A 16587-nucleotide genomic window follows, 5' to 3' on the forward strand; every position below is an offset into this window, starting at 1 on the left:
CTTTACATCTTTTAGATGTGAATCATGCATTATGGAAGCTCGGTTCTAGTACAAGGTATACTTAGCTCAATGGATGACTAGTCATCCCTTTTCTATTCATTACGTATATGAACTTAAATCTTTTAGTATCATCATGGTACGAGTGAGACTTGTCCCACAGTTTATATCACCCTCTTATGTGTGTATCTTAGACGTAAATGTTTCAGTGTAAGTGAGACTTGTCTCACTTCCTTTAACACTCTATATTATGTCAATTTCATAACTCATAGCTTTTACTTATTTCATTACTCACCTTATCTTGTTCAAAATTAATTGATAGTCTTGTACCATTCTTTATGGAAGATATAAGGACTTATTCAAAATGCTATTATGTTGACAAGTTCGTGTGGATAGGGTATGTTGGGACTTATCCCAATTATTAGCACACCATATATTATGAGTCTATTCAGTTAAGATTGGTAAGACTTCATGTATTTTGGAAATAATATTCTTGGCCGATTTATTGGCATAAATCAAACTATGGTATTATCACTAGACAAGTCAACTATTTAATTAATACATTATTGTAATCTCATGATGTTAACAAGCTAATTTTTAACCTTTGATTAGCCTATAGGAACAATTAAATTACAAATTATAACATTTCATATTCTCAAACACAAGCAGGTGTTAAAACGTTTATTATCTCACGTAAATAATACCCTAATCATATGGATCTAACATATAGGTTTCATTCGACATTTTATATCACAGAACCTACACAAAATGTTTAGTTTGCACAACATACCAACAACATGCTCGAGTTTTACATTATACGTACTACTAGAATAAAAAATTGGGAGAACTAGGGATATGAACATTGTATTAATAAGGAACAAACCTACTTTCAATTTTCTTGAATTCAAAAACGTTTGAAAAGCTTCTTGGGGAAAGGAATTGAAGACAGAAATTGCATACCTTACTGTAGAATTGAATATACGAAGATAACCTTGCACTTTTATAAGACCCCAAAATGAGATAGGGTGTCTAGATCCTATTATGTTTATATTATGGTTCTAAGGTCATAAAATGTCTTATAATATGTTTTGGAGTCATTTTTTAATGTTTTATGTATTTGAAATTTGAATGTCAAGGGATTACCAAAACATTCGACGACTAGTCAACCAACGGACAAAACGACGGCCAGTTGGTTAACCAACGGACCGTTGGTAAGGTCTCGTCGACTGAACTTACGTTGGGAAGGTCTCAAGACAAGAATAGTCTAAGTAACAGTCAATGGAAGACTAGGTACAGTCTGTTTACTGACCAATGCCCCGTAGGTGCCTCCGTCGATGGTGGTCAGTAACATGCAGGCTGCGTCTCTTTTAATTAAAGGGGTAAATGCGAAATACACCCAATGTCCTAACCTGACTCTAATAGGTTTATTTAGATACTTTTTGGTGCATATAAGTCATAAAAAACGTGATAACCCTATTCTCAAATCATCTCACATAATTGAAGCCTTTTCCTGAAAAAATATTTGACTTCAAAGCACCATTGTTGGTGAATCTCAAGAACTGCTTGGAGCTGGATTTTCTATGGATGAATCATCATGTTTTAGAGGTTTTCAACTAGACAAAGTAATGGTGATCCTTCATCATTATTTATCGTTCAACCTATAGAGTTTATCTCAATGTTTTTAAAGAGAAAAATATGATCAAGTGCTTCGTCTTCATTCTCGACATGGGTTCTTTCTTAAAGTGATTTCCAAATCATAATATGACCGTATTGATCATTATCTACTTATTTGGAAGCAATTTTGAATCCTATTGCAAGATAAACCCATGCTCTTTCTCAAACTCGATTTTAGTCTATGTATGGATTTATGATCTTTATTTGTTATCGATTGAATTATGATTTTACTAGGTTAAAGTGGCTATATGTACTTTTATAACATGAATTGATTATGATTTTATTATGAAGGATCAATGTGGATCCATGTTTGAAGAGTTTAGTATGCCTAGCTTAGTATTCTAGGAATTCACCGCAACACGACCCTTTTTATGATTAAATATTGAACTTGATTATGTTGTGTTTCTTGTAGCTACTGTTTTAGGTCAATATTATGGTTGAAATTTGGATATAAATCTTTTGTGATCAATAATAAAGACGTGGTGGTTTGAATTTGTCTAGGTTCTTCTAATCTATGGTGTTGCGATTTGTTATCTTGACGTTCGGTTAGTTTTATATGAATTCATCATGGTTAATGTCTATAGATTTTGCCTATAAAGTAATATGGGGATTAAATATATGTATCAAATCCAATATGGGTCAATTCATTATAGTTTGAATAGGATTAACCTATGTTGACTTACCTTCCACGAATTCCTCATATGAAGCATGCTTGGGTCGACCTTAATTGCTAGTCTAGTAGTGTCTCATATAGACTTTATTTCATTAGCTACTGACTATCATGTACTTTACTGGTGAAAATATGATCTATAGTCCATATACAATAAATTGGCTAATGGTCTATGTTCTTTTACTTCCTAGTACATGTGAGATGCCTTATATTATGTTATAGTGTGATCTGGTAGCAACTTGTACATTGTTTCTTTTATGATTAAAGTACATTTATATACTTACCTATATATGAATTGTTGATGCACAAGGTGTATTGATAAATGATGATCAAAGGGTGAGAAATTTGTAAGAATGCTTATCTCTTCTACTTTCTTTATAGTATTGTAGGTGATAAATCCTTGTATGGCATTGTGTGGTATGGTCCACTTATTGTGGCAGTGTTTACTTTATTGTTAATCTATATATGTGTTTACCATTACCATGAAGGCACATTAATGAATATATGAACATGTGCTTAGGATGCTACAATGTGATGATTATGTCTACTTTCCTATTCTAGGTGTGATCTAGGGTGTATGGCTACTGTATAAGCATGTGCATATCCATGTTAGGGTAAAGTATAGGTTCTTCCATTGATGAGTTAAAATGGTTAATAATCCCTTAACTATATACCCCTATGTGAATGCATGAATAGCACAAGTTAGGAGTCCTAAGTGTAATATGAAGTTTACTTGTCTCCTATGCTAGTGTGTGTTGTGTGTTCTAAGAGGGTGGATGCCTCGATATGTTTTTTTTCCATTTAATGATCATGTTGACCAAGGTACCCACACACTCACTCATAGTCATGTTACAAGTAGTATAGGTCATCGTGTCTAAATGAAAGGTAGTTCTCATATTCACTAGTGTCTACTACTATGTATGTTAAGATTATGGTTATAAAAGCATGATATGTGTTTCCTTAGCGAGGATGACTTGATAGGTGTACCTGTATGGGCAAGGGTATGGGACTTGGCCTATGCATTGCACAGGTGTACCTTAATCGGATAGTTCTTGTTTTTTTTCCTATATGTGCATGAATATGAATGTATGGTCATGTGTGGTTTTAATGTATTATGTAAATGTTTTGTTCACATCTATGTATACATTAGCACACATTAATAATGATCTAGTTAATAGAGGGACAATGAGAGGCGTGCCAATGATTACTCTAAAACTAGATAGGTGCTTGAATATGCTATAAGCATATGAATAATGATATCCTAAGTATGTATTTTAATAAATAAAAAAAAGGTAATAAAGGGTTTTCAACAAAGGGAACTTAGCTTAGTACCGAGTGAACTTGACATTAAGAGGTTTTGACTTTCCTTAGAGGAAGATTCACCATTTGTCCCTTATAGAGTGTTGCCTTACCTTAGAAGAATACTCACCTTAGGACCCACATGAGGTGTTGACTTTCCTTGGAGGAAGATTCACCCATGTTTTCTCGTCAAGTGAGTCCCCAATTACCACATGGTATGAAAAGGAAATACCTCTCTCTTAGTTCCATAAAATATGCTTTCGACATAGGATATAGAAAGGTGAATTCACTTAGGACGCTAGGATATATCTTAATTTTCTACCTTGGCTAGGTAGGAGAACCTTCCATTGGTGTAAGACTATACAATATTAAATTCCATGTTTAGCACCCATGGTCATAGTGTCGGTTGAGGCTATAGTTTCCCTAAAGTAAAATGGACAATGGAAGTAATTGAAAAGGATCCTAACTAGGAGGACTTAAGTTAATCTACTTAGAATAGGTGGAAGTAATGAACCAACCTAGACATTGCACAAGTAGCTTCTTAGAAAGTTCTAGGAAGGTGAATTAATGTCTATGTTAATGCTTATGTTCATATGCATGACTTTGTAGTATTGGTCTACTTGTTATGAAGATGTGCATGATATTAGTCTTTATGAATGATGTTGATCTTGTTGACAATCTAATGAAGGTCTTGACTGGACTATGCCTATGATGTATTATACTTCTATGATGGTATGTGTTTTCTTGTGTATATGATATGTGTGGTTTTCAATGTGATCCTAAGGTGATACATTGCACTTAATTTCCCAAAAAAGTTACTTGTGAGTCTAATGAATTCAAATAAAGAGTTGAATGTTAAAAAATTGAGATCACTGTAAAGTGACCTTAAATAGGACTTAAATTCTATATATGTTTTTTTATGATGTTTGGGCTTTGATTGTGTTTCTATGAAGTATGGAAATGATTTAAATTCTATTCTTCAAAGTTTTTATAAAGATTTACTCAAAAAGGCATGAAGTATGATTTCAAAAAAATATCCCTTTTTAAATGCATGTTTTTGCATAACTGCCATACATAGTGAATTCTTTCACTAATCCCATTCTTCTCTACATTTTACACAAGTGTATGTTATGGATTCTAAATGGATGTCTTGAATGGTGAGGATCTCAACAGATTATTCCTAAGCTCAAGGAAATGAATCCTTAAGTTCTGAGATTTCCTACGTTATGGTTTACTGTAAAGACTTATATATTGTACTTTTGTTTATGTTTTAAGGTTCTTGTCCCTAATATATTCAAATGTTGTTGAGTATAGGATTTCAAAGATACTTAGGGTGTAAATATGCAATATGAACTACATTTTATATGCATGTGAAGTGCAGTTTCTAACATATAAGTTTCTATGAAATGTTTTAAATTTTATGCTAAATTTACTATGTTGACGCGATGAATGATATCTGTGGGGTTATATAATACCTCCGAGAGGTCAAGTAAGACATGTTACTTCTAAGGGGTGCTCTGCGGTTGTGACAAAAATGGTATCAGAGCACAATGTTTTAAAAAGCAGATTAGGGTCAAATAAGTCTCATATTTCCACGTCTAGTAGGGTCTTGTATCATTGGTGGTGAGTCGCGACACATCAAATAGTAAGAGGCTATAGGACTATTTAGTTTCCCTTCTTCATCATTCTCATATCGTGCCAAAGAACATAAATATATAAGATCTATCTTATGTTTTCCTGTCAGGTAGACTTTTTAGATATGATTGATTGGATGAGATTGTTCTCTATGTTTGACGGAGAAAATATGAGTTTAAATGCTTATATTGGTTTTATGGTTTGAATGTGTATGTGTGAAGGTGTATTTTTGTATGTTTTGATGATGTGATGTCAATTATGGCTATATATGAAGTCTATATGAAATATCATGTTTACATTGAAAAATGTATGTCATGATACAGTCAAACCAAGTTAAAAGTTATTGTGGTTGACATGAGTTCCCTTGGGAATTATGTCCTACTATATAGTTTTGTATGATAGTAGACTTCTACGAATTGACTTTGAAGTGCTTAATACCTATGAAAACTTGCTACCCTAAGAATATGTGCTTAAAAGTGTTCAGTGTTTCCCTTTGTTTCTTTGTGGTATATGATAAGTTTCCTAGTATCGATTAGAGTCCCTTGTATAGGCTTGATCCTATGTGATATAATTGTATGCTTGTCTTTGTAAAGATTTCTACGTCATATTGTCATACTTTTCCCATCAATTGCTTAAAGGTTTCATTTTTGGGAAGGTTGAAGCATGTCCACTGTAAAGCCAAATAGTTTACTGTAAGATTATGGAAAAAACAACTAAATTGTTCTTTGAATTGATGCATTTTAAATGTGTATTGAATTGATGCATATAAACACGACAATGAATGTAAAAAGAAGTTTTTCTATTTGGAATGAAGAATGAGAGTCTTATGGAATGATGAGTAGTAGATTTGTTTCTAACTTCTTATTTTGTTGTGAGTTCCTTGATGTAGCGGAATTGATGTTTCCCTAGAGTTAAGGATAGTACTTTTACCTTTCTAGAGTGATGATGTGGGTTTGATTGACCTAGAAGTTACCTTACATTAATGTTGAAAGAAAAGAAAAGTCCTTGTGACTAAGTATCCTTGTTGTCTTCCCCTAATGATGTATGACCTTTGTATTTATTGTACTATATGAAAACTTTATGTGGGGGATGACCCAACTTGATAATTGGGGATTAATTGCCTAGGAAGATGAAGTTTAGGTTTGCCTTGGTTGACTTACTGTAAATTCATTCTAAAATGGTAATAACTTTTAAGTCATGAAAACAAAGGTTGTTTAGTCAAGATCCTCTTAAGGTGGGATTAAGTTGCTTTTAAGTGGGTTTACCGTAAGTGGGGGATGGGGATGGAGTAGTAAGGTTGTAGATATTTTTCTACCATTGACCTTCTATTTTTGGCTTCAACTTGAACCTATTAAATTTTTATAAAGCCTGTTTATGAATAAGAGTTTTGCATAAAGTTTGAATTGCATGACCCTTATATGTTTGGGTATGCATTATTGACATTACCTTGAAGATATTATGAATGTTCCAAAGTGCATTAAGGAATCTTTTTTTATAAAATCCATGTTTTCTCATGTTAAATTTAATCTTGATATGATATTTGTGCATTTGAATTCATGACTTAAGATAAGAAACATGGTAGAAGTAACTTGTGAGGTGGAATGTTTATCCTAGAAATGGAAAGTTGAGTCTCTTTCAAATTAAATGTATTAGATCTCTTTAAAACTATGAATGTTTAATGATTTTGAATACATAATTGTACGCTCATTCTTTAAAAGTGAAAGCATGTTTAGCTAAGTGTTAATATGTGTGCTTATAAGTTGCATTTTTTCCAAGATTAGGCTTAATGTAAAAGTGAGTACTATTTTAAAAAGTATATTTTGTAAAATTACTTCCTATTTGTCATGATTATCATGGTGTGACTTACCATTTATACTTCACTAGGAAGGAATCATGAACATGTCTTGGTTAAAGGTTGAGAATTTCTCTTTATAAAAGGAATTGACCTTGTACATTTCTAAGGTATGAACTCATGATACATTTAAGTGTGTTGAGGAAAAGGACATTCCTCCATGGACACCACTGAGCCTGGTATGATTGAGTGTGACCTTTATGGAGCTAGATCTAAATAATAAAGATCATTGTGATTCAACTAACATAAGTCTATCTTGTTTGATGTATGAGTGCCTAAAATGCTTCTTGAGTGTTGTTGAAATCTTCCTATGTGTTAGTTGCATTGACGAGTGAGTGAGTAATGGTTTTTCTTGATTTTTTTAATTCATTGATAAAATTATTTGATATTTCTATAAATGTTATGAAGTTCTCTATGATGCATTGAAATCCTTGTTGTGATTAAAGAGCCCTAAGTATCATTCGAGGACGAATATTACCAAGATTGGGATATTGTAAGACCCCAAAATGAGATGGGGTGTATAGATACTAACATGTTTTTATTAATGTTATAAGGTCCAAAAATGTATTATAATATTGTTTAGAGGCAGTTGTAAAGTTTGAAGTTATATGGAAGTCGAACGTCAAGGGACGACCAAAACATTCGACGACTAGTCGGCTATGTGCCTCATGCGTCTATGCATGCTTATATTTCTGTATCATGATCTTTTGAAGACTATAAATGAGTAATAATTAATTTTTAATAATGTTATATAGAGTTTCGAGAAGTTTGGAGGTCAAACGACCAAGAACGTCCAAGGTGTTCGAAAGGTAGCCCTTAAGACGCTCAATGTGTATCTTGATGGGTAAGATCTAGTCTAATGGAACTTATCTTGGTCAGGTATAAGTAACAATAGACAGAAGCCTAGGTACGGTAAGTTTACTGACCAACAGCCTGTAGATGCCTCCGTTGATGGTGGTTTTAACCTGCATGTTGTGTTTGTTTTAATTATAGGGATGAATGGGAAATTAACCCCACGTCATAAACTGACTCTAGTAGGTTTATTTATATACTTTTGGGTGTATATAAATCATCAAAAACGTGATCACCCTATTGTCAGATCCTCTCACACGGTTGAAGTCTTTTCCCTCTAAAAATATTTCCCTTCAAACCACCATTGTTGATGAAGCTCAAGAACTTCTTCGAGCTGGGTTATATATGGATGAATCATAATGTTTTAGAGATATTCAACTATACAAAGGTATGGTTATACTTCATCTCTATTTATCCTTCCATCTAGATTCTCAAAGTTTTTAAAGAGAAAAATATGATCAAGTGCTTCTTCTTCATTTTAGCCATGGGTTCTTACTTAAATTTATTTCAAAAGCATAATATTAACTTATTGATGATTATCTACGGATTTGGACATGATTTTCAATCCTATTGCATGATGAACCCATGCTCTTTCACAAACTCGATTTTAGTCTATGTATGGATTTATGATCTAGATTTGTTGCCGATTGATCTATGATTCTATTACATTGAAGTGGCTATATCTACTTTTATTTACATGAATTTATCATGATTTTATGATGAAGTATCCATGTGTATCCATATATGAAGAGTTGAACATCCCTAACATAGTATTCCAGGAATTCACTATAACACAACCCTTTGTATGATTAAATATTGAACTCCATTATGTAGTGGTTTTTGTAACTACTGTTTTAGGTCAATATTATGGTTGAATTGGTGATATAAATCTTCTGTGATCAAAATAATGAAGTCTTGGTTTGAATTTATCTAGCATCTTCTAATCTATGAAGTTGTATTTTTTGATCTTGACGTTAGGTTAGTTGTTATATGAATGGATCATGGTTAATATCTGTAGCTACGTCCTATAAAGTTATATGAGGATGAATTATATGTAACAAATCCAATATAAGTCAATTCATGATAGTTTGAATAGTATTACCCTATGTAAAGTTACCTTCCATGAACTCCTTATATGAAGCATGCTTGTGTCGACCTTAATGGCAAGTGTGGTAGTGTCTCATCTAGACTATGATTTCATTAGCTGCTTCCTATCATAAACTTTATTGGTGAAATATTATCTATAATCCATAAAAGAAATTGTCTAATGGTCTATGTTCTTCTACTTCCTCGTACATGTGAGATGCCTTGTATTATGTTATAGTATGATCTTGTAGAAACTTGTACATGGTTTATTTTATGATTAAAGTACATTTATCTACTGCCGTATATATGATTTTTTGATGAATAAGGGGCATTGATCAATGATGATCAAAGGCTGAGAAATTGCAAAGAATTCTTATCTCTTCTACTTTCCTTATTGTATTGTAGTTGATAAAGCCTTGGTAAGAATATCACCAACACAATGTCTGGAAAAGAAAAATAGGAAAAAAACGCTAGTAAAACATATTCCGCTAGATCAATCTTATAATTAAGCAAGAATATAATGGGCAAGCGTCCTCGAATTTATGAGGGACTACCAAGTCCGGTTGAATGCTCTACATTTGGATAGCTTCAGCGTCGATCTGTAAGCCCTAACGTCTTCTTGTGCCTGCACCTAAAAATTTAGAGTTGTATGGTATTAGTACACACTTGTACTCAGTATGGGTATATGCAAGCGCACACCAAGGACATGCATGAGTAAGAATAGCTCTTTCCTTACAACATGATTTATGGAAAGTCAAGTCAGTGGACCTGCCATATTGGGACTAGGAAAGTCATGGGACTTGCAAAATTTGAATTAGGAAAGTTAGGGGACTTGCCAAATTTTGTTTAGTAAAGTCATGTCATGAGAGTAACATGCATCATCATACATACACTGTACATAAAATCTAACCACATAGAACATAACATATTGATATAGCACATAACATATTTCATATCATTCGTTCATATGTTATGAGACCTTGAAATCATGGACTTGACATTAAGAATTTCCAAAATGAGGGCTCAAAATATGGAACCTCAACTAGAAAGCCTTCTTTAGTAAACACAGAGTCTGCTTCATTCATTCAAACGTAGTTCATCTCATTCATTCATAAGCTAGTGTTAACACTAGCCATACCTAGGATTACTTTAAGACTTTCATCGGGTTTACTGTGCAATGATCAAGAATAACCTAGTGTCATTACTTGAGTTTAGATCACCCAATGATCAAGAATAACCTAGTGTCATTACTTGAGTTTAGATCACCTCTTAATATCATATCCTAACATCTTTCGTATAGTTCATATCATTATGTGCATCATATTGAGGTTGTCCTCATTCATTCATTTGGGAACTTTAAATTTAACCGACATAGATCAGGTGGGTATCATGAAATCGAGTGTCAGCCCCACACCGAAAAGAGGTGGAATCACTAGCAAATGTGACCCAAAACATGCTAGCGTACATAGAAAATTGAACCGTGTTAGATCCCTATATTGGCAGTATAGGTTCAGAGACTAGGAGATGTAAAGAGACCAAAACCCGGCATGCCGCACACTCTCATCTCATGAGAGTTACTGAACCTCCGTCGTTCCCAAAAGAATGCATCACCGCTCATAGCTAGCCTATCGGTGCTCACTATAAAGTTCCATTACATTTAAATCATACGTCATGGAAGCTTGCTACTAGCATGAGGACACCATAGCTCTATAGATTATTTATCATCTCATCATTAGTATTAAGTATACATTAATCTAAATACTTTCGTTAAAGTGTTCATAGAGACTGGTCTCTATTTTCGCTTTACACTCTCATAGGTGAGTATGTTTTGGTAAATTTACTTAGGCTCATTTGAGAGTGCTCTCATCTTTCACATTATCCTATTATCATGTTGTCACCACATTCATTAGCTTTAGCATATTTTCTCTTCATAATTATTCACCACTTTTTACGTGAATGTTCATTTCATCATATGCCAATGCACTTGGCCATTTGGTGTGTTTCACACTGTTACTTGACTCTTCTAGGGTTTCATCATTTAGTTACATACATCTTACGTTCACTTACTTTACACGTATGCTCGACTTACGAGTCTATTCATACAAGCCATGAGGCCTCAATTATAGTTCGTTTTAGTGATTCATATCTTCTTAACATTCTGTGGTACAAGACTGATGCATCTTGTTAGTATGCCAAGATCTCAATTTTAATCTATGTTGGCAGCATTATTTTTGAAAATTTATTCACTTACGACAGATGTATCTATACAAGGGAACCCGATTTTGAATCCCTTGGACAAAACTTACATTTTTATTTATTCTAGTTTGATCCACACGTTTTGTGACCCAAGATCGAGCCCCAACGCCTTTTATTCATTTTCCCTTAATTTCTTTCTTTAGTTTTCATTCCTTTAGAAATGAGAGGATGTGGGACCGAACCCCCACAATATCATTATATATTTTTTTCATTCTTCCTTAAACTAATTTTTTGTTTTGACTAAGAGGGTGTAAGATCGGACCCGCACAACCTCATTTTCTTTTCTTCATAGTTTCCTTTATTTTGCCGTGTGGTTGTAGGTTCGATTCACACTGCCTCAATTTTTATTTTTATTTTAATTCTCTCTAATGTTTGATAGAGGGGTTGTGGATTCGAACCCCAGACACCTCATTCTTATTTTTTATTGTTATTTGTCTTTTAATTTTAGGTCAAATCGCAGGATCTAATCCCACATGCCACCTTCTTTTTAACTAAAATTATTTCAATGATTTTTAACATGGTGAGGTCACGGGTTTGATCCTGTGTGACCTCACTTATTTTTCTTCATTTTACATAGCTTATTAAACAATTTTACTTGGCTGAAATTAATCAACAAGGTTCTGGAAATTTGAATTACATTTTTCAGCTTCTTTTCATCAACATTTTAAGTTAATTTTTAGGAAATTTCGTGAATCATTTAGCTAATAGTTTTTAACTCAAATAAGCCACATTATACTTCACATGGACATCACTATTTATACATGTTTTTTCATGTGAAATACAACCATAAAACATGTCATTCCATGCTTTAATCCATGTCCAAGAATCACGGCAACAAACACTTTGCACACATACTTATCAGATAGTCTTGGAAAAACATACATTAATAATCATATAAATCCAAACACACATACATGGAAATGATCATCACAAAAACACATTACATCCCTAATTGCTACCAGCAAATATATCAAACCTATGAATCAATGGGAGTGAGTGACAGAGACATGCAACGAGGAACAATCCTAGATTTCGGAGTAGAATAGACCGAATCCTACGGGTTTCTTGGGGAAGGGACCAAGAGTAATAAAACCCATACCTTATTTTGACGTTCAAACCTTGAATTTGCTTACCAAAGACCTTCTCAAACTTACGTACAAATCCGAGCTTCAACACAAAACTTTGACGAAAAAATCCTCCTTTTGCCTAACGTTTTTGTATATGTTTTGATTATATTTTTAATGTGAATGTTCTTCAAGTCTGAAGAACTTTTAGTTTATGGTTAGTTCTTGTATTTTGGTAGAGAGAAAGTGAAAAGAAAGAGATATTTTGATGAGAGAGAGAGAGAGAGTTAAACGTGAAAAGTTGTTTAGGCTTAGGTAAAGACTTAGTCAAACTAGGACTCTTTCAAACCATTTTTAAAAAAATCTGATTTTTCATTTTTCTTAAATCAACTAACAAATATTAATTAATTTAATTAATTTACAAATTTAGTTTAAACAATTTTAATCATTGCTTCCACCTAGGATCTAACCCGAGTGGAGAAAGACTTCACTCAAAGGACAATTTTCGGCCCTCTCTCCCCAATATGCGCCTCCACCTTATTAATTAAATAATTAATCATATTTTGGGTAATTTCTAATACCCTTAGCCGGGAAAAAGGCCATCTTACACCTAGACCCTCCAATCTTAGGATTTTCCCTTTTAAATCCGGTAAAGACTCATTCGTGTAAATATTCATATTTGGGAGCCCTACATTGCTGGACCCAACCATTCCTACATCAACTAACTCAAAAAGTTAGTCGGCTTGTCTTTCCAAAGGGTTAGAGGTCTGGTTCTATGTGCATCAATCAATGTGAACACGGTGTTATCGTAGGCATTCTAGACACACTAAGCATTACTTAGCATATCCATTTTTAGGGTTGTTATATTATCCCCACCTTAGGAACATTCGTCCCCAAATGACACAACTAACTCTCTAGCGTAATGCCAGTCAGGTGATAGCATAATTACTATTCACAAACAAGCAATAGCAAAAAAGAATGGAGAGATAAGGAAACTTAGACTTAAGAGTAGGAAGTTTAACCTTAAGAGCTAAAAATATGAGGGTAGCAGGATCTCATATTAGCCTCAGCCTCCCACGTAGTACCCTCAAAAAGATGATTCCTCCACAATACCTTCACTTTGGCAATCTTTTTGTTCCTTAACCGTTTGACCTGTTTGTCTAAGATCTCAATAGGTGAATCTTCATAGGACAAGTCTTCATCGAACCCCAAACCTTCAACAGGTAGACATCGATGCTGGATCACCCAAGAACTTCTTTAACATAGAAACATGAAAGACTGGATGGAAAGAAGCTACAACAACAGGCAGTGCTAACTTATAGGCCACCTCACCTAGAAGCTGTAAGATCTCATATGGCCCAACATGCCTCGGACGTAACTTCCCCTTCATGTCAAAACTCGTCACCCCCATCCTAGGTGATATCTTCAAATAGATTGGGTCACCAACATCAAACTCTAAGGGCAATTTTCTGTTGTTTGCATAAGACTTCTGCCGACTTTAAGCAGTACCTGACCTATCCTTAATCACCCTGATCTTCTCTATGGCCTCAGGAATGATCTATGGACCCAAAATGGATGAATCTCCAACCTCGAACCGCTCAATTGGAGACCTATACCTCCTACCATATAGTGCCTCAAACGGTGCCATACAATGCTGGAGTGGTAACTATTATTGCACGAGAACTCTATCAAAGGTAGATGGTCATCCCAGCTACACCTGAAGACAATCACACACGCCCTCAGCATATTTTCCAATGTATGAATGGTGCGCTCTGCATGACCATAAATATGTGGATGAAAGGCAGTACTAAGCTTCACCTGTTTTCCTAATCTCTCCTAGAAGGATCTCCAAAAATTTGAAGTGAACTGAGCTCCTTTATATGATATGATAGACAAAGGAATCCCATGACATTTCCCAATATCATCAATGTAGAGTATCTTATAATCCTCGACTCTGTAAGTAGGCTTTACAGGAATGAAGTGGGTAGACTTAGTCATCGTGTCCACAATAACCCATATGGAGTCATGTTGTCTCTAATTTTTTGAAGACCAACCACGAAGTCCATATTAATGGCCATCCACTTCCAAGTCGGAACCTCAATAATATGAGTGAGACCTCCAAGCTTAAGATTTTCTTCCTTAACTTGATGACAATTAGGACACTTTGCCATACATTCTGCAATGTCCTTCTTCATGCCATCCCACCAATAGATCTGCTTAAGATCATGATACATCTTAGTGGAACCTTGATGTATTGAATATCTGGAATTATGGGGCTCTAAAATAATCCTGGCCTACAAATCATCCATATTTTGTACAAACACCCTGTCCTGGTACCTAAGTATGTCATTACCTCCCAAAGCAAAAGACTTATTCATCTTAATCAGCACTGAGGTTTTTGACTCTATCAAAATAGGATCAAGATACTGACCCTTCTTGACTTCAACCACCAAGGACGATTCAAAACTATGATTAACTGAAACACCCACACTAGTAGAGTCAACTACCCGCACACCCAGTCTTTCCATTCTGTGTACATCTTTCACCAACTCCTTCTTTCCATCCTTAATGTGGGCTGTAGTTTCCATGCTCATCCTGTTCGAATCATCAACTACTACATTAGCCTTACCTGGATGGTAGTGAACATTCATTTTATAGTCCTTCAATAGCTCCAACCATCTCCACTGACGTAGATTCAACTCTCTCTGCACGAACACGTACTGGAGACTCTTGTGGTCTGTCAACACATCCATGTGCACATTGTACAAGTAATTCCTTCATAGTTTCAATGCAGTGACCACAACTGCAAACTCCAGGTCATGAGTGGAATAATTTTTCTCATGAACTTTGAGTTGTCTAGACGCACAAGCTATCACCTTACAAAGCTGCATAAGAACATAACCGAAAGCAAACCTAGATGTATTAAAATAAATGGTGTAATTCTCACCACACTTAGGAAAAGTAAGCATCGCGACTGAAGAGAGTCTTTCCTTGAGCTCTTGGAAAGTCTCTTCAAAAGTCTCTGTCCATTCAAACATGCCCTCCTTCTTAGTCAAAGATGTCAGTGGGGAAGCAATGGAAGAAAAATCCTCTAAGAACCTGCGGTAGTAACATACCAATGCCAAGAAGCTACGGATATTTGTGTGAGTAGGAATTTTTTTTAACACCCTCGGTCTTCTTGGGGTCCTCCTCAAAGACCTGATCGGACACAACATAAGCCAGGAAGGTCGCTGATCTTAGCCAGAATTCACATTTGCTGAATTTGGCATACAATTGATGTTGTTTAAGTACTTTCAAGGTTATTCTCAAATGTTGTTCATGATCTTCCTTGGTTTTAAAGTATATTAGAACATCATCAATGAATACTATGACGAAAGTGTCAAGGTATTCATTGAAGACCCTATTCATGAGATCCATAAATATAGCAGGTGCATTCGTACGACCAAATGACATAACTAGGAACTAATAGTGACCATAACGGGTACAAAAGGCTGTCTATGGGATATCTCCATCCCTAACCCTAAGTTGATGGTACCCTGAATGAAGATCAATCTTTGAGAGGAAACTAGACCCTTGGAGTTGGTAAAATAAGTCATCTATTCTGGGAAGTGCATACTTATTCTAGATAGTGACTTTGTTGAATTGTAGATAATCGATACATATTCTAAGGGTTACATCTTTCTTTTTAACAAACAACACTGGAGCGCCCCAAGGGGATATACTTGGCTGAATAAAACCCTTATCACTAATATCTTTTGACTACAACTTCAACTCTTTGAGTTCAGTTGGAGATATTCTGTAAGGTGGAATTGAAATTTGTTTCTTTTTGTGTTCTAAGTCGACACCAAAGTCAATCTCTCAAGGGGGAGGAACTCCAGGAAAATCATCAAGAAAAACATCTTGGAACTTATTCACTACAGTCACTGAGTCTATGGAAGTAATGTCATGATCTAAATTATTAACACTCACAAAATGACATAATAACTCTTTGGATATCATTTTGTAGGCTTTAAGGTTCGAAATAAAGGGATTACGATGACTCGAGTTGTACCCCTCCCTGACCAGTTGTTCTTCATTAAGGAAACAAAATCTCAGAACCCTACTACTACAATCCATACAAGCATAACAAATATGAAGCCATTCCATGACAAGTATAACATAAAAATCATGCATTGGTAACTCAACCAAGTCTGCACACATAG

Source organism: Solanum lycopersicum, chromosome 10, assembly GCF_036512215.1.
Source record: "Solanum lycopersicum chromosome 10, SLM_r2.1".
Classification (NCBI taxonomy): domain Eukaryota; kingdom Viridiplantae; phylum Streptophyta; class Magnoliopsida; order Solanales; family Solanaceae; genus Solanum; species Solanum lycopersicum.